We start from the raw sequence: 25,606 nt of genomic DNA on the forward strand, positions 1-25,606 counted from the left end.
ATCCACTGGAAAGGACTCCAGGGGAGATCCACACTTCCAGGAGACCAGGCAGACCCAACCAACAGAGACAGATCTGCCAATCAACCTCAAAGCTTTCCCTGGCCGATCTCCAAACCCACTGTCCCCAGTAGGTTTGCTCTTGCATTTCTCTGTTCTGTTTCAGCTCCGCAATTTCACTATCAGCTCTGCTCTCTCCTAGCTACTCACTTAAGATTCCTGAGAAATAAACCCCTACCCCCCCGACACACACATACAAAATAGAATACCAGAAATAAAGAAAAAACTTGCAGGGAGAAAGATCACTTTCAAAACAGCATCCTGATAATCATTATGGTAGGATTTTTACATGCCACTTATTTTCATTAAAAAAAAAAAATCTTTTATCAGTTTCTTAAGCACTCTGCCAGGAGTTAAGGGTTACAGAGCAAAAGAGCCTTCCTGTCCCCAAGTGCTTATAGTCTGGCCATGCAAAATAACAGGACAGGGATGAGGGGTTCCAAAGCACGCAGTTATGCCAGTGATGTCAAGAGGTTAAAGAAGCAAACCATGATTGCTGGCTGAGGTGTTGCAGTGGGTTAAAAGGGGCTCCCCCTCCCCACTCCCAAAAGATATATCCTGGAACCAGTAAATGTGACTTTATCTGGAAAAAGGGTCTTTGCAGGCATCATCAAATGAAAGATCTCAAGATAAGACTGTCCTAGATTAGCTGGGTGGCCTCTAAATACAATGAAAAGTGTCCTTATAAGAGACACACGAAGCAGTCAGAGAGAACAGGCAAAGACCATGTGAAGACGGAGTCAGAGATTGGAGTAATGCAGGTGCAACTCAAGTAATACCCTCACCCAGAAGAAGGTGGAAGAGGTCAGGAAGCCAGGGTCCCCACCATAGTCTGGCCAGGCTCAACATTTTGATTTCAGACTCTCATCCTCCCAGCCATGAAAGAATACATTTCCGTTGGTTTAAGCCACCAAGTCTGCGGTAATTTGTTATGGAAGCCCTACGAATCTAATACGGATGATGAGGAGAATGCTGCTCAGAGGGCCTTACAGCACGAGGGGCAAGGGACTACAGGCAGGTAGGCAGGGGGAGGAAACCACACAAGGAAACAGTCAAGCTGGAATGAACAATGAGGAAATGCACGCTGCCACATTAGAGATGAGAGAGAGAAAGAGGCAGGGAGGCAGGGAGGGGTGAGGTGAGTGGGGTGGGAGAGAGAGGGAGGGAGAGACAGAGAGAGGAGCCTGAAATGTATTTGGGTGAACAAGCAACTTGAATGTCTATCTAGGTCATATTAATTTTATTAGCTAAGAGGGGAGTCACCAAAGACATCTGAGCAAGGGAATAAATTGTACAATGTGGTGTTTTAGGAAAATTAATCTAATAGTAAAAAGGAGACTGAACTAGAAACAAATATCCAGCAGACTTTGCTTTTGTGAAGAAAGATTCCTGAAGAACAGAAACCAAGTATCCACATTCTAATCCCCAGAATCTATGAATATTACCTTATATGACAAAAGAACTTTCATAGATGTGATTAAATTAATGATCTTGAGATGAGGAGAGCACCCGTATTACCCAGGCAGGCTCTAAATGTTATCACAAAGGTCCTTTAAGGAGAAGGCAAAGGGAGGTTTAACAGCAAAGAGAAGACGTGACAAGGGAAACTTACTGAAGGGATGTGCTTGGAATTTGTGGAAGAAGGAGCTGCAAGCCAAAGGAAATGGACTGTCCTCTCAGAGCCTCCACAACTGTAAGAGGACAAATTTATGTTTTTCAAGATATTAAAAGTGTGTCATGACTTGTCACAGAATATCTCCTCCTCTGAAATTCAGATAAACCTTTCTTCCCCCGAACTCTTCCCAAAATTATTCACTCTTGCTTCTCCCCTTGGCTCACTCAAGCTGGTCCCCTTTTATTCTTCCAAAGTCCATACTCAGCATCCTCTGTTTTAACACTTCTAGAGTTGCTTTAGGCTTTCGTGTACTTCAAAACTCAACATTGTATATGCCCTATAATGGGGCTGGAGAGAATCTAGAAATTTACTCACCCACCCATCTTGTTCGAGAAAGAATTTAGGAATAAGTTCTTTCCTTCTGGGGTGATGAAAATGTTTTCTATCTTTATCAGTGTGATACTGATATGGATGAATACAGATGAAAAAATGCATTGAGTTGTATGTTTAGGATTTGTGTATTTTACTGTATGTGTGCTATACCTAAATAAAAATGTAAAAGAGAAAAAAGAAAAAGCTGATTCCACCTCTTCTCTTGAGAACAGGAAAGTAACCATAAAGTCTTCAAATAAGAGGGAAAGCAACATTTGTCACACAGAGCCACTGAAGTTTATCTTTAAAATAGGCTGGGTGGGTGAAGAAAAGGTTGAGCATAAAAGAATGTGTATATATGGTCCCCAGAAGGGATCTTCAGATCAGCTCTTAGAAAGGACATCAAAAGGAATAACTAAAAATATAGAAACAAGAGAAATGTGCTAGAAATACCAAACGTTTACGAAGAATTTACATAGGAGTATCTTCCAAAATTTTTTGACCCCCAACTGTAAAAAAAGATATGCTACATTTCAACTCATTGTATGCAAGCATACATAAAACTGAAAAAGAATTTCATGAAGTACTTATCTGTGCAACATATGAGTTTTTATTTATAACTTTTAGTTGTAATGTTGAGTCTGACTCATTAAATTGATCCAGTAATAGATGGCAACCCAGTTTGTAAAAGCAATAAGGCCCAGGTAGCAGGGGTTGAGCTGGACAGCAAGAAAATGATAATATCAAAAGGCAACTAATTTTATGGCTACAGGGAAGAAAAGTTTTAAAGTTTTACTTTACAAAACAGAGCAAATTAAAAATACACACACACACAAAGAAAAAGCTTTGAAACAATTTGTATTAAAAGGGGAAAAATAAAAAATAAAAAAATCTGGGAATTCCCATATGGGCCGTGGCTCAAGCCCTGGTAGGGCAATTGAGATCTTAACAAGCTGCAGGAGCAGCCAAAAATACATACATAAATAGGGTTGATTCAGGTAAAGAAACAGGTCTGTTTTTAAAAAAAGAAAGAATCTGTATTAAACAGAAAGTTTTCTTAATATTCTCATTAAAATTTTCTTCTTAATCACTGCCAAGTCCCAGCCCATCAGGATCCCAATTTTGAGACTCAATTCAATACTGAATCTTCAACTTAAGGAACCTATATGTTCTGAGATATGAAAAGGTAAACAAGATATAATCCTCACCTTCCAAGAGTTTATAATCTACCGATAAAGAAAAAAACTGAAAAATACAATAACAAACAGTAATGTGGGAACACAAAGGAAGGAGAAACTGCTTTTAGCCAGATGAGATATGACAAAGACCATATGGAGAAAGAAATGGTATTTGAACTGGGGACGGGTTCAAATTGTTTATGTACAGAGGCAGTTAGACGCAAAAGTATACACAGGAAGCTGGCAAATAAATAGTTGGCCGTGGCAGATTCAAAACATGGCTCCCAAATTCTTTGGCTCTCTTGCCATTAAGAGATGGGATGTACGCTAATCCTAAGAGAAATGCAAATCATAACTGCCTTGAGGTAACAACTCCCATTGGTGAGAATGGCCATCACCAAAAAGTCTATCAACAATAAATGCTAGAGGGGATGTAGAGAAAAGAAAGCCCTCCTACACGGTCAGCGGAACAGGAAATTGGTAGAGCCACGAGGGAGGACAGTATGGAGGTTCCTTAAAAAGTTAAAAATAGTTACCAAATGATCCAGCAATCCTACTCTTGGGCGTAAATTCAGAAAAGAAGTAAACTCTAATTTGAAAAGATAACTGCATCCTGATGTTCAAAGCAGCATTATTTACAATAGCCAAGACTAGAAGCAACCTATGTGTCCATTGACAGGTGAATGGATAAAGATGTAGCATATAAACATACACACTTGTGCACATGCGCGCACACACACACGTGTGCACTCACACATGCAACAGACTATTACTCAGCCCTAAAAAAGAAAGAAATAATGCCATTTGCAGCAACAAGCGTGGACCTAGAATTATCATACTAAGTGCAGTAAGTGAGTAAAAGACAAATACCATGATATCACTTATGTGTGATATCTAAAAAAATGAGGCAAATCAACAGAAACAGACTCACAGTCCTAGAAAACAGACTTACCGTTACCAAACGGGAAAGCGCGGGTAGGATAAATTGAAGTTTGGGGTTAACAGATACACACTACTATATATAAAATAAATAAACAACAAAGACCTACTGTATAGTGTGCGCGTGCTCAGTCACGTTCAACTCTTTGCAACCCTACGGACTGTAGCCCACCAAGCTCCTCTGTCCACAGGATTCTCCAGGCAAGAATACTGGAGTGGGTTACCATTTCCTTCTCCAGGGGATCTTCCCAACCCAGGTACTGAATCCAAGTCTCCTGCATCTCCTGCTTGGCAGGCAGATTCTTTACCACTGAGCTACCTGGGAAGCCCACTGTATAATACAGGGAACTATATTCAATATCTTGCAATAACCTATAATGGAAAAGAATCTGAATAGGAATATATATATATATATATATATATATATATATACTGAATCACTTTGCTATAGACCTGAAACTGACACAGTATAGTTGTAAATCAACTATACTTCAACAACAACAACAAAAAAAAGATGTGTGATCTGTCTCCCTCTTCCCCTGCCCTTGAATCTGGGCTCTGTGATGGCTTGACCAACAGACTACAGTAAAAGTTTCCAGGACCAAGTCTTAAGAAACTAGCAGCTTCCATTTTCTGTCTCCTGCAACACTTGCTCTTGGAACCCAGCCGCCATGCTCTAAGGAAGCTCAAAATAGCCCATATAGAGAGACCACATGTAGGTGTTCCAGCTGACAGCCAGCATTACAAGCCAGACATGTGATGGAATGAGCCTCCAGACGATTCCAGCCCCCAACCTTCAAGCATTCCCAGCTGAGTTCCCAGACACTGTGAAACAGAGATAAGGTATCCTTGCTGCGCACTTTCCAAATCCCTGCTTTGCTAAAATGTGAGTAGAGTAAAATGGCTTGTTTTATGCCACTACATTTGAGATGGTTTACCATGCAGCAACAGATTGACTGGAACAGTACAGTCAAGAGTATAAGAGGATGTGGTTGAAGATAACCATGGAAAAGAATCTTAAGATGCCACACATCTTAAAGTCAATCTAAACAGTTTAGAATTTCTTCTATATGCCATGGTAAGCAGCTGACAGGCTGAAGGTCAAGGGAATTACATGACTGGATTAGGAAGCTATATTAGCAGCAGCACACAGACAGGAGCTCTAGCAAGTTCAGAGAAACACTTGACATAGATACAACAATCTTAAGTGTAGATCTCGTAATTGTCCCCATTTTACAAATGAAATTCTTGAGAGACGAAGATCACCTAGAATAATCTGACATCTAATTCAGAAGCAAAATCCATTGGCTCTATCTTCAAAATATATCCCGATTCCAACCAACTTCTCATAACTCCAACCCTGGTTCAAACCTTCACTATTTCTCACCTAGACCAGTGATCATCCAACTAAATTTATCATCCATAATCAATGAATAATTCTACAAAACACCCTGTCCAGTGAGTTGGGTCCATAGATCACATGTTAAATTACAGCAATGTCAAAGTGCCCTAACAGTTTCCAAACACATAAGCTCAATTTCTGCACCTATCATATAATAAATACAAATACTTCTTGGGATAAGCACTATGGCCTATTGTTTCCAAATCCCCTACAGACATCAATCTTTGGGATGTAGGAATGAAAAAAACAATTACTGAGAATTCTTGAAATCACAAATCATTTAAAAAAATACTGCCAACATTCCGGGACTTCTGTGGCAGTCCAGTGCTTAAGACTTTACCTCCCAGTGCAAAGGGTGCAGGTTTAATCCCTCGTCGGGTGTTGAAGATCCCACAAGCCTCAGGGTCAAAAAATCAAAACACAAAACAGAAATCATACCGTTAACAAATTCAAGAAAAACTTTTAAAATGGTCTACATTAAAAAAAAAAAAATCTTTAAAAATTTTATTACCAACATTCTTCACATTTACTACTGACATCTTTTAAAACTTGTTTAATAATTAAGAATGTTTAGTAGTTATTCACAACAACTGAAGTGTATAGAAAACATTCAGACACTTGACTAATGGCAGGAAACATTACACTATCTGAATAACCTAGCAAGGTTAGCAGCACTATGCAGAATCACATGTCAAAACAGCCAATTTAAGGACTTATTTTGCTTCCAAAATTTATTATCTCTTGGCACACTACACACAGGGCTTTATTTTTAAAATACTCTACACATAAGTTTATTAATGTTTATTTGCAAAATGACTCATTGTACCAGTTGGGCCATGAACATACTATACACATATAACCTGGCAATAGCAACATACAAGTCCAACTGGTTATATGGTGATACTTCTTTCCAGCGTGCTCTTCTCAATTCCCAGAATAGTCAACCTTAACCTTCTATTCCATGTGTCAGCATTTCCTGCTCTGGCTTTCCACTTGAAGTCAGTAGTTTCCTTAGAGTCAATAAAATCTCTGCTTCAACTGTGGCTAGTGACTGCCTCCTGGACAATGCAAGGATCCATCACCTTAAAGGATGGAAACTGAAAAAAGAGAAACAAGCTATCTCAGAAAATTCCAAAACTGGGGGGGTGGGGGGTGGGGGATGGGGTGGAGGAAGTCAGCAAAAACCAAGTCAGAAAGGATTAAGTGATCAGCAGATGCTCTGGAAAAATTAAAATGAGGGGAAAATGTCAAAGTCAACATACACAGACCAAAGTTCCAGGCAAATTTGTCAGTGGATTTCAAACACTTAGCAAGAGATAATCCCTGGAGATCTCAATACTAAGAGCAAGTTATGCAAGATGAACCTAACTTCGTTTTTCAATATGACTCCAAAACAAGAAGCACAAGGAAACATATTTTAGAAGAACATCTGACAAAGTCTCATATGAAATATCTGTGGTCAAGATGAACAAAAAGAGGGCTTCCCTGGTAGTCTAGTGGTTAAAAATCTATCTGCCAATTCAGGGGACATGGGTTTCATCTCTGGTCCAGGACACACAAAAGAGCAACTAAGCCTGCGCTCCACAACTATTAAGCCTGTGCTGTAAAGCCTGAAAGCCACAACTACAGAGCCCATGTGCCACAATTACTGAAGCCCAGACGCCCTAGAGCCTGTGCTCCACAAGAGAAGCCACCACAGTGAGAAACCCGCGTACTACAAGTAAGAGCAGTCCCTGCTCGCTGCCACTCGAGAAAGCCCCCACACAGCAATCAAGCACAACCAAAACTAAATCTTTAAAATAATAATTTAAAAAAGACAATGGACAAAAAGATAAGCAGATATATCTGTGAGTTACTGCATTCAAAGAGTGCAGTAGAACTCATCTCTTCCCAAAGTGAGAGAAACGGAATCCCACAGATTCAACAGGTTAGTGCTATGGAATGAGACCTGACAAACGGGAAATTAATCAAGGTAAATTTAAGGTCCTACATGTAGCAAAGGAAATAAAAGGCAAAGACATAGGTAGACAAGAAGTGCAAGGAAAACAGGCCATGGCAGCAGAAATTGAGATTTCCATGGGTAGTCAACTCAGTAAGTACAACAATGTGGATCTCTGAAATACAGCAGTTTCCATATGTACAAGTGTGGCAGTCAGAAAAATGAAAGGAGAGAAAAATCCACTCAAGAATATTGCAATCAGTTCTAAATACCAATTTTCAAAGACTTTCAAACAGAAGCATGAGCAATAAGGTGGGTGGGATGGCAGTGACCACTGGGAAGCCCTGGAGAGATTCTTAAAAAATATCAGGATGAATGAGATAGGTCTGATCATGTAAATATGATATTGTACTCTATTCCTTATAGCTGAAAAAAGAACAGCTCTTACCAAGGACAAACAGACACTGCACATACTGTAGACCAAAAAAACCAACCTTCTGACAGTCAGGGCTGTCCAAAGGTAGAGAGAGCTCATGGTAGAAACTGTGTCCCACAATTTTGCAGAACTTCAGTGAAGCCTGGGGATTCACTCAGAGGGTACAATTCAGAGCATCGCTGACTCTGGATGGTCAGACTAAAGAACTCCTCATAAGCTTGTGATTCTACCACTAAAGAACAGGCCACTGAGGAAGTAATGAATACACATCACTTCAGAAATATGTGACCAATGGCAGCAACTTCCGAAGAACAGAGGCAAAGATAGCATTATGTTTCAGAGAAGATGACCAAAGGCTGAAGAAGGAGCGGCAGCAATGAAATGAGTAGAATGAGTAGACTCATTTTTTGAAATGCTTCCTCAGGAAATGGCTTATGAAAGTCATAGGGTTCAAAACATTTTGTTTAATGACAGGAAAGATGTAAGCCCATTTCTAAGCTCAGGGGAAAAAGCCAACAAAAGAGGATAAATTGGAGGAGTTTGAGGAGAAAGAGCAGAAAAAAAAATAAAGAGCAAGACCTTGGGAAAGGAAACTAAACTCAACCTGAAAATATCTGGCACAGGATTAAGTGCTGGATAACATTGTTAAGACTCATCTTCACGTGTACAAACAAAAGTATTTAAAATTATGCTCTTTTAAACAGTTATGCAAACATACCCAAGATAGGTACCAATTTTATAACAAATATTATAGTCTGCCATAGTTCCATGATCTAAACGATATTAAATCCCAATAAATTTATCACTTGCTAGTAATTCCTAAAACCATACAAACATCAAGATTCCTTTAAAAGAGTCTAAACATCATAGTATCAAAATCTGATGAAGCAGAGGAAGACTGTCCAACGTACTTAACCCTCAGGCAGTAAGTACTGATACCTGACTCAATGAACATGAATCTGAGCAAACTCTGGGAGACAGTGGAGGATAGAGGTGCCTGGGTGTTGCAGTCGATGGGGTCACAAGGTGTCAGACACAACTTTGTGACTGACCACCAACAACAAATTGGGGTGTACCGATATGCAAAACAAAAGACAAAATTTTAAAAATTAAAACAAAATTTAAAAATTCAAGGCATGAGTGGATTGCTATAATAAAAGGTAGTATGTTGAGATGTTTAAGAAAGTTCTCCCAGAAGACTTATCACAGAAGTGATGTTTTAAACAATAACGTCTCAAAACTAGATTTAAGTCAACATGAATAGTTTCCACACTGAAACATTTTTCAAAACAGACTAAGCCAAATGAATGCTACTTGAATTATCATATCCTTCCTGTTTCTAGTTTCACACTCAAATACATAAAATAGATTGTATTAGTCTGCTCAGAATATCAAAATAAAATAGCATATGTTGGGTGGTTTACACAACAGTAATTTATTTTCTCTCAATTCTGGAGGCTGGGAAGTCCAAGATCAAGGTGCCAGATCAAGGTGCTGGCCAATTCAGTTCCTGAGGAGGACTCTCTTTCTTGCTTATAGATAGCTTCCTTCTTGCTGTGTCCTCTTATGGCAAAGAGACAGCAAGTTCTCTGATGTGGCTTCTTACAAGGGCACTAATTCCATCAGGAAGGCCCCACCCTCATAATCGTATTTAACCCTAATTATCATCCAGCAGTCATGTATGGATTTGAGAATTGGATTATACAAAAGGTTATGCTGTGCTGTGCTCAGTCATGTCCAAATCTTTGCAAACCCATGGACTGCAGCCCAGTTCAGTTCAGTTCAGTTGCTCAGTCGTGTCTGACTCTTTGTGACCCCATGAATCATAGCACGCCAGGCCTCCCTGTCCATCACCAACTCTAGGAGTTCACTCAAACTCATGTCCATCGAGTCTGTGATGCCATCCAACCATCTCATCCTCTGTCATCCCCTTCTCCTCCTGCCCCCAATCCCTCCCAGCAACAGGATCTTTTCCAATGAGTCAACTCTTCGCATGAGGTGGCCAAAGTATTGGAGTTTCAGCTTCAGCATCAGTCCTTCCAATGAACACCCAGGACTGATCTCATTTAGGATGGACTGGTTGGATCTCCTTGCAGTCCAAGGGACTCTCAAGAGTCTTCTCCAACACCACAGTTCAAAAGCATCAATTCTTCAGTGCTCAGCCTTCTTCACAGTCCAACTCTCACATCCATACATGACCACTGGAAAAACCATAGCCTTGACTAAATGGACCTTTGTTGGCAGAGTGATGTCTCTGCTTTTGAAAACATGCTATCTAGGTTGGTCATATTTTTCCTTCCAAGGAGTAAGTGTCTTTTAATTTCATGGCTGCAGTCACCATCTGCAGTGATTTTGGAGCCCCAAAAAATAGTCTGACACTGTTTCCACTGTTTCCCCATCTATTTCACATGAAGTGATGGGACCGGATGCCATGATCTTCATTTTCTGAATGTTGAGCTTTAAGCCAACTTTTTCACTCTCCTCTTTCACTTTCATCAAGAGGCTTTTTAGTTCCTCTTCACTTTCTGTCATAAAGGTGGTGTCATCTGCATATCTGAGGTTACTGATATTTCTCCCAGTAATCTTGATTCCAGCTTGGGTTTCTTCCAGCCCAGCATTTCTCATGATGTACTCTTCATAGAAGTTAAATAAGCAGGGTGACAATATACAGCCTTGATGTACTCCTTTTCCTATTTGGAACCAGTCTGTTGTTCCATGTCCAGTTCTAACTGTTGCTTCCTGACCTGCATATAGGTTTCTCAAGAGGCAGGTCAGGTGGTCTGATATTTCCATCTCTTTCAGAATTTTCCACGGTTTATTGTGATCCACACAGTCAAAGGCTTTGGCATAGTCAATAAAGCAGAAATAGATGTTTTTCTGGAACTCTTTTGCTTTTCTGATGATCCAGTGGATGTGGGCAATTTGATCTCTGGTTCCTCTGCCTTTTCTAAAACCAGCTTGAACATCTGGAAGTTCACGGTTCACATATTGCTGAAGCCTGGCTTGGAGAACTTTGAGCATTACTTTACTAGCGTGTGAGATGAGTGCAATTGTGCAGTAGTTTGAGCATTCTTTGGCATTGCCTTTCTTTGGGATTGGAAAGAAAACTGACTTTTTACAGTCCTGTGGCCACTGCTGAGTTTTCCAAATTTGCTGGCATATTGAGTGCAGCACTTTCACAGCATCATCTTTCAGGATTTGGAATAGCTCAACTGGAATTCCATCACCTCCACTAGCTTTGTTCATAGTGATGCTTTCTAAGGCCCACTTGACTTCACATTCCAGGATGTCTGGCTCTAGGTGAGTGATCACACCATGGTGATTATCTGGGTCATGAAGCTCTTTTTTGTACAGTTCTTCTGTGTATTCTTGCCACCTCTTCTTAATATCTTCTGCTTCTGTTAGGTCCATACCATTTCTGTCCTTTATCGAGCCCATCTTTGCATGAAATGTTCCCGTGGTATCTCTAATTTTCTTGAGCAGATCCCTAGTCTTTCCCATTCTGTTGTTTTCCTCTATTTCTTTGCATTGATTGCTGAGGAAGGCTTTATCTCCCCTTGCTATTCTTTGGAACTCTGCATTCAGATGCTTATATCTTTCCTTTTCTCCTTTTTCCCTTCTCTTCTTTTCACAGCTATTTGTAAGGATCCTCAGACAGCCATTTTGCCTTTTTGCATTTCTTTTCCATGGGGATGGTCTTGATCCCTGTCTCCTGTACAAGGTCATGAACCTCTGTCCATCGTTCATCAGGCACTCTATCAGATCTAGTCTCTCAAATCTATTTCTCACTTCCACTGTATAATCATAAGGGATTTGATTTAGGTCATACCTGAATGGTCTAGTGGTTTTCCCCACTTTCTTCAATTTAAGTCTGAATTTGACAATAAGGAGTTCATGATCTGAGCCACAGTGCCAAAGAATTAATACTTTTGAATTGTGGTGCTGGAGAAGACTCTTGAGAGTCCCTTGGACAGCAAGGAGATCAAACCAATCAATCTTAAGGGAAATCAACCCTGAATACTCATTGGAAGGACTGATGCGGCAGCTGGAGCTCCAATAGTTAGGCCACCTGATGCGAAGAACTGACTCATTGGAAGAGACCCTGATGATGGAAAACACTGAAAGCAAAAGGAGAAGAGGGTAGCAGAGGATGAGATGGTTTGATGACATAACTGATTCAATGGATATGAACTTGGGCAAACTCCAGGAGATAGTAGGGAACAGGGAGGCCTGATGTGCAGTCCATGGGTCACAAAGAGTTGGAACACAACTTAGCGACTGAACAACATCATCCCCCAAAGACCCCATCTTCATATGCCATCACATATGAGAGTTAGAGCATCAACATATGAATCTGGGGGAAATACACACAATTGACTCCATAGCATAGACAGATAATATTTTTAAAAGTCATCCTCAGAACTGCTACCAGTGATTGTTCCAAAATCCAAATCTGATCAGATCCTTTCCTGTCTAAAATTCCCTAATAGCATAGTTTGGAAGGAGGATCTGAATTGTCCAGCAGAGAAGAAGGAATCCTTACAATGTAGGTTTCAACCACCTCTCCAACTTTATGTCATATCAACTCCCACATGTACCCTAAGCTACAGTTAAAAACTCAATTACCTGCCATGCCCGGCATGTACCACACTCTCCTTACGCCTTCTACCTTTAGACTACATGTTCCCTACGCTAGAATATTTCTGCCCCTACATAGTTAGGCTTAGTTCCACTTATTCTTTTCTTTTTTTTTTTAATGCTTTGGTAATTAGTCTTTTTTTAAAATTGTTTTCTCATTTATTGTGGCTGTGCTGGGTCTTCATTGCTATGCAGGCTTTTCTCTAGTTATGGTGGGCATGCTCTTACTGTGATGGCTTCTCTTATTCTGGAGCACAGGTTCTGGGGTACGTGGGCTTCAGTAGTTGTGGTTCCTGGGCTCTAGAGAAAAGGCTCCATAGTTGTGGCCCATGGGCTTAGTGGCTCCATGGCATGTGGGATCTTCCCGAATCAGGGACCAAAGCTGTGTCTCCTGCATTGGCGGGTGGATTCTTTACCACTGAGCCACCAAGGAAGCCCCTCTACTTAAAGTGTGTACTTAATAACCTCCTTTAAGTTGGAACCTTCTCTGCATTCCTCCTCCCAAAGCTGGTTAGGTGTTCCCCCTCTGGACTCGCTCCATCTTCTGCCCGCCCCTGTGACAGACAGCACCTGCCAGCCTGTACTAGAACCGCTAACTTATGTGTCTCCCTTACTAAGCTGGGGAATCCTCCTGAGGCCAGGAATAGCACCTTTGCTTCCTGTGTTACCAACACACATCAGTACAAGGCGTATCACACAGTTGGTATCCGCTCCCCCCCAAAAAATACACAGATAAAAGCATGAGTCAAATAGACGATAAAAGAGTTTAAGAAAAAGACAATGGAAGCATTTTTTACTTCCGACATTTCACATCCATTTCCCATGGACATATGTCTAGTTAATTAGACATTTGCACAAAGCTTTGGTGATTATCTCAGTCACCAGCAAAAGGAACACAACATAGAAATCACTCCAGGGTCAAGAGCGAAGAGAGAGGAAAAGAACGAATAGAATTGGCAAACACAGAACACACAGCAGAGTGTTTATCTGTGAAAGCAACTTCACACTGCCCAATGTCACGGGTTCATTTACTACCTTTTAATATTTTTCATAAATGCCAATGAACAACTGGTGGACCCCTCACCAAATAAAACATCTCATTCAGACTTGCAGATGGCAATTCAGGTTATCAACTGATTAAAGCATCCTCCCTAGAAAAACAACTCACTCGAGCCTCCCTCAGCAGAAATGCCAACTTTTAATACAGGAATCAGAGCAGAACTGTGGGTGGTCTTGGGGGAAAGGCTTTATAAACTGTAAAATCCACCGGTGGTCATTACTGTCTGAATTATCCTTGTGAGGTGATGGTCCTTCAGCAGGACAGTGGCTGAATTAAGTGAGAGAAATGACTTGGTGCTCCATGTGACTCATATTTTTTCTCCTCTCAAGAGAAACAAGCTCTAATGATACATTTTCTGATGACCAAACATTAACTCATCCACTGAAATCTCCTCAATGACTAAAAAGTTCCTTGCTTCATAATAAACCAGTAGCCTGAAATGTTAATGTAAATACACACAAGGGAGTCAAATTTTTATATTTTTTTCCTCAAGCCATGACACCCTAAAAAAAAGTCATCTTAAGAGCAGATTTTTTAGACATGACTCTAGAAAAGGGGTTATCCACTACTTGCCCTTCGTAGAGGCAGGGGAAAAAAAGTGCTCTAATATGCTTCTGTCCTGTGGCTGTAATTAAGGTTGAAAAAGGCCTTCAGTTTTCCCCTTGAAGACGTCATCAGATTCGAATGACTCCTGTCTCATCCTCATCTCCCCTCAATGTGCTCTTTTAAAACAGCTTCCATGTCTTTCCACTTCCCCTGGGCAACTAACTCCCTGCTTTCAACTTTTCACCGCTTATTCAAAACGTCTCCTCTCTTGTCTTAAAAATTGCTGATTCCATTTCTTTACTCTCTTTCATCATCATTCCCCTTCCCCAAATCCTAACACTAGATCTTTAATGACTCATGGGAAAGATAATTTAAAAAAAAATTGGCAGTGGTCCATTGTGATAAAATAGAGAATGCGTAACACAAAATAACATCTCCCTTGATTCAAAATAACAAGTATTTATTGAGTGCCCACTGTGTGACCTGTAGGAGCTACAAAACAAGATCAGCTTTCAGTGAAGCTGCAAGCTTTGTGCCGGGGGCTGATTCATCTCCACATCCCTCCACTCAGCTCATCCAAGTATCTCATACACAGAGGAGGGCCCCTCTGAAGTCCAGAGAGGTTTGGGCCTCTTCCACTGTGATGCCTTCTGGTATTATATAAAGAAATGCCAAAACTCAGTGACAAAAACTGTGTATGTTTTAAATATTTACAAAACATGCCAGGCAATATTATTGGGCTGGTCTCAAGATAATTACATGGTCCAGTAATGAGACAAAAGTTCAAAGTTGTATGATCCAGGACGCCTTCTTTCAATCCTGTTGGTGTACTTCTGGGCTCTGTCATTCAGAAGTAGTATTAAGACCAATGTGAAGGCCTTGAAAGTGGGCTGCTTGGGCCAAAGAGAACTTCTGTTCACCACCACCACCACCTCCCAAGGGCCCAAATAGCGGCGAGTGGAGGAGTCGTGGAAGAGTCGGGAAACAACTTCAACAGTGAACACAAGGTCTCTATCCTCAGGGAAGTTACAAACTAATTTTTTTTTTAAAAAGGACACACTTTCCACCCCCATCCCTCTCCAAATATAAGGGAAGAAATGTTGCACCAGAAGACCAGGACTCCATCCTGGATCCATCTTTAATCATGGACAAGTCTTCAACACATTTAAACTTCAGGATTTTTTCTTTCCCCTGTAAAACAGAATATATTAATTTTGGCCATGCCTTCTATACAAAGGTTATCTAAAGGCTCATGTAAGATGTGGTGGTATTTTAGTAAACTGCAAAGCACTCCACAAATGAAAGCTACATGGGCCCAATTAATCACATGCTGCCTTATCACTGCCATTAAAAAAAAAAAAGACAGTTATAAACACACAAATTCAGAATCCGGCATTGTTATGTCCGGCAAACAGTAAGAAAAGGGGAGAAAAGGTGTGTGGTTATGACTTGAAAGTAAAGCAGTCTTATGGGGCCCCAGAGAGCTCTGGCAATTTTTCTGTGAAAATCTGAATACTCCTTGTAATTGTTACTCCTTGTTGAAATAACTTCCATGAGTAACCACAGAGATGACTACTCCTCAAACAAACCCAGATTTACTCCCTAACACCCCATACTATGCCAGGCTTCTTCTGCAGTTAGAACTTCTAGAGTCATTTGTTCGAGCAAGTCTCCTCCCTCTCAACCCCTCTAATCTCATTTCCTGGCTCATGCTAAGCTTACATAAACAGGACTAGCCTAAATTACCAAAACAAACTGCCCTGGAGAACCCTTATCTGTTTGGGTCACAGGACTACCCTTCCCTTCCCTTCCCCCAAGTGGGTGAAAAAGACACTCCCCTGGGCATCCCACCCACTCCTCCGCTTTCCAGACTCAGGGTCCCTCTCTCGGCACACATCCCATGGACCTGTGGCGGATCACTCTCTCAGCCCTTCTCTCCAGGCAGGTTGCTTCCCCACCTTGAACTTCATGCCTGGACCTACACAGGCTCTCACTGGAATCCAGCTCAGCCTTTTCTCCTGAGCTATGAAGGCTCTTCTGACAGCTCCCCCTGGATGTCCCAGAGAAGCTCAGGCAGGACTAGCGGAGTTGAGCCTGGCCCCATCCAGCACTCCCCGCACCCCCCATTCTGCTCTGCTTTCACCGTCTATCCACTCCTGCCATGACCTGAGACTCTCCTCCTCCTACCTCACCGGGATCAGATCAGTGACTCGCCCACCTCAGCAGCCCTGAAATCACCACCATCCTCTCCAGCCACATCTGTCGCCAGTTCTTAACCAGACTGCTGTTCCCTCTGGCTCCACGTAAGTGTTCTGCAAAGTGAGACATGTTTGACTGGTGGTCCCCCCAACATAATGCTCCATGGGTCTTCATTTTGTCACTTTTCAATAGTTAATGTTTCTCCTATTACATAGCAAAACCTTAAGGTGCACATCGAGACTGCATTTCCACAAGTATAGTTGTTTTGAACAAACGATCATGCTCCTTAGAATAATGTGGGGAACCTTTAAAAATTCTGGGTACATCCCAGACCAATTAAATCACAACCTTGGCGGGGGGTGGGGGTGGGGGTTGGAGCATCAGGTTTGGAAATTCCAATGTGCAGATGAATTTGGGAACGACTCTTTTAGAATGAGCCTGAGAGACAAGTATTTCAGGGAAAAGGCTTGAGACCATTTTTAAAAAATGCGTTAGTCAAAGGTATGGTAAACAGATAGGAAGGGTGCTCAACTCTCCTGGTTTGTCCAGGGCTCTAGCACTGAAGATCCTGGCATAGCTCTTCATCACAGGCAAATCAGGACAGTGGGTGACCCTACTCATCAGATGAGGCAGTGTCTGAAATTTGGGAATGAGTGCTAGTCTTTCCCAAAATGTGTTCAGCAAAATACTATCCCCTCTCCCTGGGGTGTGAACAGCTGTGCAGCCATAAAGGGTTCCACTGTGGAATAAACTGGAAAGACTCCAGGGATATCCCAGGATAGATGATTAAGTTTATGGTTTTCCTCATTGCCAGCTTCCCAAAACTTCCAACATACTCTAGTCACTTACACTGTCTGACAGAAGGACATAGCCTGCATTTCTCAAGCTCATATGAGAGCCTTTGTTGGGGAGCACTGTATGAGGATTCAAGAAACTTTTTGTTAAATGTTGCCTCACTTGTACTTCCAGGAAATTCTGGGAAAAAGTAAATCTCATGATGTCACTTCTTTCATGATCAACCTCCTGTTTAGGGGGGAAAAAAAAAAAAGCCCAAGGGACTTCCTTGATGGTCCAGTGATCGAGGCTCTCCATTTACACTGTAGGAGGCACAGGTTCGATCCCTGGTTGGGAAACTAAGATCTCACATGCTGCAAGGTTCGGTCAAAACGTTAAAAAAAAAAAAGTCTGTCTCCTTTTCTAGCTCTCCCATCTTTTATCCCTTTCTGTGTTCTATTGTTTTACAAATTTTTAGAAGCATTCAAATCACCTGGAGATAGTGCTGCAAGGCTGATTCTGATTCAGTAGTACTGGGGTGGGCCTGAGACTGCAATTTTAGTGATGCTAACTCCCAAATGATGCCACTACTACTAATCTGACTCGTTGGATGGCATCACCAACTCGATGGATATGAGCTTGAGCAAGCTCCGGGAGTTGGTGATGGACAGGGAAGTCTGGCGTGCTGTAGTTCATGGGGTCACAAAGAGTCAGAAACGACTGAACTAAACTGAACTGCTAATCCAAGGACCACACTTAAGCAGTAGGGCTCTGGTCACTCTCAGCTCTAAAGGATGTTGTCTTTCCTACAAGCCTCTGTGCCTCAAAAGCCCTTTTCCCACCTGATGCCTTCCCACCCATCTTTTAAGATGCTTGAGAACATCACTGTCCTGAGAAGATGACTGTGCTGCCCTTTCAAACAGAACCACACATCCCAACTTTATGCTTATAGCTCCATTCTGGTGCTACACTGTTATGGCTTGACCATTTTTCTGTCTCTCCCAAGCTAAGCTCTCTAACAGCCTGTCTGTCTCTACATGCTCAGCGCCTGGCACAAAGTAGCTAGTCAACAAATCTATGTAGAAGGAAGGAGTGGCTATACAATAAAAGAGATGCATGATCTTGGTCCAGGGAAGACTTTTTAAAAATAAGGTTGTTAGCAGAATCAAATTTTAGGCTTCAAGTTTTGTGGTTGAGGATCTTCAGCAGGAGAAACAAGCAGAATTTATGCTATCATTGCAGAGTCAAATCACAATGGATTATCATCACCTATTTGTTATAGGAAACAAAACAATAAAATTCCCAATTTTCTTGAAACGAAATCCAGAAAATCTTCTGATTAACTTTTAACAGACTAAAATCACTAGGCATCATGGGAAATGAAACAGCACTGACTTCTACATGTGCATTCATCCACTTTATGGAGAATCCTTTCGACAATTCTAAGTTTAAACAAACCTTTGTAAAAAGATTACTCCAGCAGGTTTAATGCAGTCACAGCTGTCAAAATCATGGGCAATGTATCACACTTAAGAGAGCATTTGAAAATGTGTCAATAATTATAATTAGACACTTGTACCAGATCTAATATACTTTCAATACCTTTTTACTTTAACTGATATGAAATTAAAACCAGTTACTTAAAACTGCAACTCTCAGATCATAATTTAATTCTAAAGTAGATATAAAACCTGTCACACTACCGAGATGGAGTACATTTTACTCAAGAGGAGAAAAGGCCACAGTATTGTAATATATCATTTTAGGTAAGGTGACCACCTTTAACACGCAAAGGGTAAAATATATTATCGAGGTGCAAAATCTCCCATTATTTACTTTACCCGTCTGCATCTAAAAATTTCCTCTTCAAAATTATGCACGACCCACACAGCCCAGAGATAATAATTCTTAACATTCCGGTTTATTTCCTACTAGCCTTTTTTTTCCTATGTCCCTCTAGCATACAACTACAAACCTGAATTGTACTATGCTTTATGTTTATGGAATTGTACATAATTTGTGTGTATGGAATTACACTGTTTTATAGTGTCCTGCTTCTTCTACTCAATGTTGTTTTGTATAACCTCCATGGCCAATCTATTTATTCCAAAATTTTCTTCATGCCTACAATGCATAAGGCAATACACTGTACTAGGGACAGGATACATGAACACAGGGATTATCAGACAGACACAGTTCCTGCTCTTGGTATTTAACCACAGATATACTGATTATGTATACACGATATATATGCTGTGCATTACATATGCATACATACATATGTATATGTATACATACATATATTATATATATAGTAGTACATGCAAGATACAGAAAAGAGAGCACTAACTACATGGAATAGCCAAGAAAAGTCTCTGAGAGGGTAGCTTTTAAGGTGAGATCTGTCCCTGGAAATTCACCTAATATTTTGTGATTATACATAATTTCCATGTTATTCATAATGTGTGTGTATGCATACACACATATATAGTTTTTGTGCATATATACCTAACCTTTATAGGTTACTGTAGAACATTTAGATTCTTTTTTTTTTTTTTTTTTACTATTTTACAGAGACTTGAATAAATTTGTATACTCAAAGAGCTTTAGTAAGAGTTGTTTTTTTTTTGATGAGTAACCAGGGGCTCAAAATCTTTTCCAGAATAATTACATTTATATTAGCAGCCCAAAATTTCCAAGTCTTTCAAGTGAAATAATCCAAGCATGTTGCTTAATTTTAGGGAAGCCAATTCCAAAAAACTACTGAAGTACAGGGAATAAACATGAATTTTATATTACATTTTATTTATTTGGTTTTGAATTTTTAAGTACATCTAATTTGGTAACCACCAAGAAATCCAATCATCTTATTAAACTATACCAGCTAAATATCTCAAAATTTTAAACAATCCCCTCTTTTACTTTCTTCATACTATAAAATACTTTGAAAGAGTTAAAGCAGTCCGCTCTGGCCTGTTCCATAAAATTTTTCTGTTTCTTAAAGATTGTCTATCATAGACCCATTGCTTTTTTAAAAATGCTATTACAAAAATAAAACATTTTTCCCTAAGTCTAAAAATCCATTGGCTCTATTCTTGATCAATAATAAAAAGCTGACTATATGAGTTTCTTTGTCACTAAAGGCCTACTTATCACTCACCGTATTTGAGAGAGAAAGAGAGAGAGAGAACCAACCACGTAAGCTCTGCTTTTAACATAAAGCGCAAACCAGACACAGTGCTTTAAAACAATCAAAGTAAAGCTGTGGTTAGTAAGGCTCCCAAAGCCCAGGATTCTTTACAGACTCAAAATTATATAGGGGGAAAAAGTCATCAGGCTCCATTTACTGGAACAGCCAAAACAGAAGACAACTGGAAGAGAATCAGCAAATTATTAAACTCCAGAAATAGCTGAGTCTGTGCCCTTCCTGACAGATGAGGAGAGAAAAATGCCACAAAGAAAAAGGTTGATACAGTGACTTTTGGGAACCACATCACTGGTTTACACCAGAGAACAGACTAGTGCTCGAGTCTTATGGGTTACTTTCTCATTTCCACCATGCCATTGTGCTTCAACCTAAACTGTAAATTCAAATGTAAATATCCTTTAATTGAGCAACTCCAATTCTAGATACTGACCCCCAGATATACAGGAGATAGGGCTTCCCAGGGGGCTCTAGAGGTAAAGAACCCACCTGTCAAAGCAGGAGACATACACGACATGGGTTCGATCCCTGGGTGGGGAAGATCCCCTGGAGGAGGGCATGGCAATCCACTGCAGAATGCTTGCCTGGAGAATGCCACGGATAGAGGAGCCTGGTGGAGTACAGTCCATAGGGACACAAAGAATCGGACACGACTGACGCCACTTAGCACAACACACACAGAGCACATCCAAGAGATAGACAGATGGATCTGAGTTACATGGTTTCAGATCTACATATCCATCTATATATAAATCAATATGTAGATATAGTAGTAAATGTAAAGATAGTCACTGCAACATTGTAACACATAATGTTACCTAAAATAACAAGTGAAAGACTGGCTGAATGCATTATGATACAGCCACACAATGAAGTACCTTTCAAAAGAATGAGGAGACTGGATGGTACCGATAGCAGAACATTGCCAAGGTAAGTTAAAGGAAAAAAGTCAGGTATAGAATTGAAATGTGCACAATATGAAACACTTATGATATAGGAAAAACACATCAGTTTGTAAATGTAGAGACTATCACTGGAAGGATACACAGTTAGTTTTAATCATGGTTTTTCTCCAGAAAGGGAAAGCAGAAGGCTGAAGAACAAGGTACCTTCCACTGTATGTCCTTCCCATACTTCAAGTCTTGCCATGAGCACATGTACCATAACACAAAATTGGTTTCTAAAACATGAAATACTATAATGAATAAAAATGATTTGGGGGGTGGCCAGGACCCAGGATTGAACCTGTGTCCCTTGCAGTGGAAGCACAGAGTCTTAACCACTGGACTGGCAGGGAAGAAAAATTTATTTTTGAGGTTCTGGTGGGACACCAGAAAAAAAAACTGTAAGAACGCATATTAACATGTACATGTAATGAAATAAATCTATGTGTGTATTAGAAATAAAACTCCAATTTGAGAAAAAATAAATAAAGAGTAAGATGGCCCAAAATGGAGACTGAAATATCCAAGACAAAAATCTTTCTGAGAATAAAAGAAAGGCTCTCCTGGAAGATTTCCATGTTCAATACCCACACCTGAAAAAGATCACTCAACCTACGCTTAGAATGTCCTAGAACAATGGAACTTTTAAGGATTAAAAGGGAACCAGGGGAGAAGGAGAGTAGCTGAGGTGGATGTATCTGATTAAGTAACAATGAGTTGGAGGGAATCCTAAACAAACAAGCCAAGATAAGGTGAAAAAACTCCTCTGAATTTGAAAAGGACATTCCATTCTAAACTGGATAAAGGCAAGAATAAATCCCAAACTGAACCATTCTCTTTTGACTTTTTCCCCCAATCTCAGGTCATAGGTGATACAATTAAAAAAAATAAAAAAAATCATTGCTTGAATTCTTTTCAGCTAAATAAGGCTTAGTAAAATAGGCATAAACGTAAGTTAAAGGTGTCACTAATCAAAAAGTATATCTGCCTTTGATTCTATGAGCAGATGTTCATCAGTTCCCATGTCCAAAAGCTGAAGACTGTTATTGTAGTCCCTTGTTCAGATAAACATTTGGTTTATTTGCAAGACAGGGTGCACTTGACCCAAAAAAAAAGTCAATAAGAGACTTTGAACTGTTTGTAGCTTCTTCATTTATCATTCAGATCTTAGCCCATGTTTTCCCATTTCCAAAAGGCACTTCCATCGTTTCCCACAGCTTCAAGTCCTTATTTCCAAGGTTCCAGTATAGTATTTCCAACTCCTCACTAGACTCAAACAAGCCCTCTTCTGTATCCATGTCCCACCAGAACCTCAATGCCAATACCACACCCCATCTCAAATCAGGTCCTTACTAACCTTCTGCTTTAAGATCAACACCATTCTCCTAGTCACTGGTGTTCCAAAAGTTAGATATACTTGCCCACTACCCATCCCTCCCTCTCTTCACAAAAATGATTTAATTAATCTATGGCTTCTCCAGCCCAAAGTCAAAACCATAATTCTACTTTCATTTCTTCTTAGATTCTGGCCATCTACCCTCATCACTAGACTGATCACCAACAGAAGGCTATATGACAGGGGTCTCACACTCATGCCTACAGGGACAATGCAGTTAGCATATAGCAGTAAGGCTGGTTAGGAGTCTGAAGAAATAAACAATAAATAGCAACTGAGGCTGGGCCTCAGTACCTGGGGGAAAAACAGGATGAGCCAGGACTCTGGCGAACATAGCACATCCCCTCAGACAGACACGATCACAGGTTTCCTGCAGGAATAGAGGCCTGCTGCTGCCAGAGCTCGCAATTCCGCAGGAGTAGGTGGAAATTTGGACTTTTTTGTGCGAAATTTCCCCCTATTTAAATGTTGGCAACCATTTGAAAAAAATGTTTTGAATGCAATATCAAGCAGGACAAAACTGCAAGGTGGATTCAGCCCAGAAACCCTCAGTTTTCAAGCTATGCTCTACAGCATGACGACATGGGGATGCATAGCCTGGATTAAAGCTCAGACGTGGGAACTCAGACTTCTTCCGTCACCCCTCCAAGTCTCAGTTTCTCTTTCTGTAGAATGAGGATAATAAGATGAACTAACCGCATGGAGTTGTGTGATCCTTGAATGAGAGAATGCAAATAAAGAGCCTGATCAGGGCCTCCTTCACAGCTACTATTATGTTATTGATGCTCTCTAAAAATTAAGTCTAAAACCTTCAGCCTGGCATTCAAAGTAAACCATAATTTGACTCTCAGTCTAAATTTTCTTCTAAAGTGCTGACCTTCAGGTACTCCAGTCACATTGCAAACAGCTTTTTAACTTTATTAATTTCCATATTTGCTTAGCCAAAAAAAAAAAAAAAGTGGGAGAGGGGCAGGGTATGCAATATAATCATTTAAATAACACTGGCCATTCTACTCAGGACACTTTGGCCCTGAAATTAGTGCAAACTGGAAGAAAAGAGTCTGCTGTTCCTTTGCAATGTCTCAGGTCTTAATGCCTCTCCAAGAAGCTATACCTCAAGGCACTGAGTCTGATTCCAGTGATTAAAAATATGTACACTTCTGTGTTTTCCAACTAGGCTCTTAAACAAAAGCCAGCTACCTCATATTTACTTACCCCATTCCCTGCTTTGGGAATGTTGCCTGTTCCATAACCTACACGTATACATAAGAGATACCTCTCCAAATGACAGCATCAAAATGGTACCTCTTTCCAAGGCTACTTCCTCAAAGGAGTTGGTCTATCCTTATCCCTCTGTATCTTGTGACCAAAATACTTGGGAGTTCTGCCCTTTATAGTTACATGTGCAATTCTTCAAACCTTTACTCATGTGCCCCTTGAGATCAACTTGGCTTTTTACTGAACCTGATAAATGTTTAATAAATGAAGAACAAAGAAGGGGGAAAAGACGAAGTGGCAGCAGCAGCAAGGTAAGGAAATGTTAACGATAAGGACAATGACAACAACGATGGTTGCTACCATGGGATTTATGCTCTTACTTACATCTTTTAATGCAAAGAGCTGTCCCCTATTAATCCCGTGTTGCATTCTGAACAATAAATGTACAGGGTCACCTTCCCCACCTCTCTCTCATCCTTTTGGGGCATGTTACCTGCTGTCCCCTTATTACTGAAAAGTCACCTTTTCATTCAAATATAATCTAAATAAACAGGGAGCTAAATGGCTCCTGCCACCAGTTTAAATCAATTAGCCCCACCTTCGATGTTGGTTGGGATCAAGATAATGATGCACTCTTGAAGTTGGTCCAAAATCCATAGTAGTCACTTTAACCTGATCTGGAAAAACAATCAAAGACCCCTACACAGAGAAAAGAACAACAGGGTCGGGGTCGGGGGGGGAAGGTGGGGGAGCAAAGGGGTGTGGGTCATCTGTAGAATGACTAAGGCTCATACAAGAAGAAAAACAAAATTCTCACCCAGATTAGCAAATATTCAATAAACGAATTACGGCTGATTTTCACAATACCTAGAACAGGTTTTTTCAAGCTGCTGGTTAGAACCCATTAGCAAGTTGTGAAATCAGTTTACTAGATAGAGATCAGAATATTTTGTAACAAAAATTGAATTAGAAATTAGAAGGCACTGCAACATTGTTCTGTAAAATGTGTAATTCAGCATTATCTTTAATATGCACGTGTATGCGCGTGTATGTACTTGGTCAGGATGTAAAACGAAATACCAAGAGTCAAAAATGTTTTTCAAACATTGAAATAGAACGTGCGTGTTTATATAATCTCTGGGGACTAAGATTTTCCATTTTTTACTAGGCCATACTCATAAAATAAGAGAATGTCTGTTCTTGAAACCTGTTGTGCACAACAGTTCAGTTCTTCAGGTTCAAAAAAGCATATTAAAAATTATCATTTGGCATATTTTTCCCTTACAATTTCCTATTCCCAGAAAGGAAGGTAAAGGTCACTTTAGAAAACCACCTTCACTTTTTCTTCCCTCCATATATTTCTTTTTTGTTGTTGTTGTTAGGCTGGTTGTTTAATTTATTCAGTAGTCTGTATTTTTTAAGACTGATGCAAATTATCAACACATTTATTGAGCAACTATATGCATACAAAGCATTCTGTTAGGAAATGTGTGAGAAAGATGACATGACAGTATTTATTTTTTTATATTAATTTATTTTAATTGGAGGCTAATTACTTTACAATATTGTAGTGGTCCCTCCATATATTTCTATCTTGTTTAAGTTCCTGACATCAATTACAAGCTCAAAAGCTCTAGCTCTCTTAGTGATATTTGCCTATAAGCATTAAACTATCACTTAAAGAGAGT

At 40.2% G+C, this 25,606-nt stretch overlaps 1 protein-coding gene across 3 annotated transcripts in view; it reads right to left on the reverse strand.

Moving 5' to 3' along the window:
• ACVR1 (activin A receptor type 1) overlaps nt 1-25,606 on the reverse strand; it is a 131,370-nt gene that overhangs the window by 99,363 nt on the left and 6,401 nt on the right. The window contains exon 2 of one of the 3 annotated variants that reach the window (XM_086353950.1): nt 1,670-1,748. The exons of the other annotated variants lie outside the window; for them this stretch is intronic. The gene's annotated coding sequence lies outside the window, so the exon portion shown is untranslated. The remainder of the gene's footprint in view (nt 1-1,669; nt 1,749-25,606) is intronic. 3 annotated transcript variants of the gene reach the window in all.

Source organism: Bos grunniens, chromosome 2 (assembly GCF_055505025.1).
Source record: "Bos grunniens cultivar Pamir isolate PY7600 chromosome 2, Bosgru_T2T1.0, whole genome shotgun sequence".
NCBI lineage: Eukaryota > Metazoa > Chordata > Mammalia > Artiodactyla > Bovidae > Bos > Bos grunniens.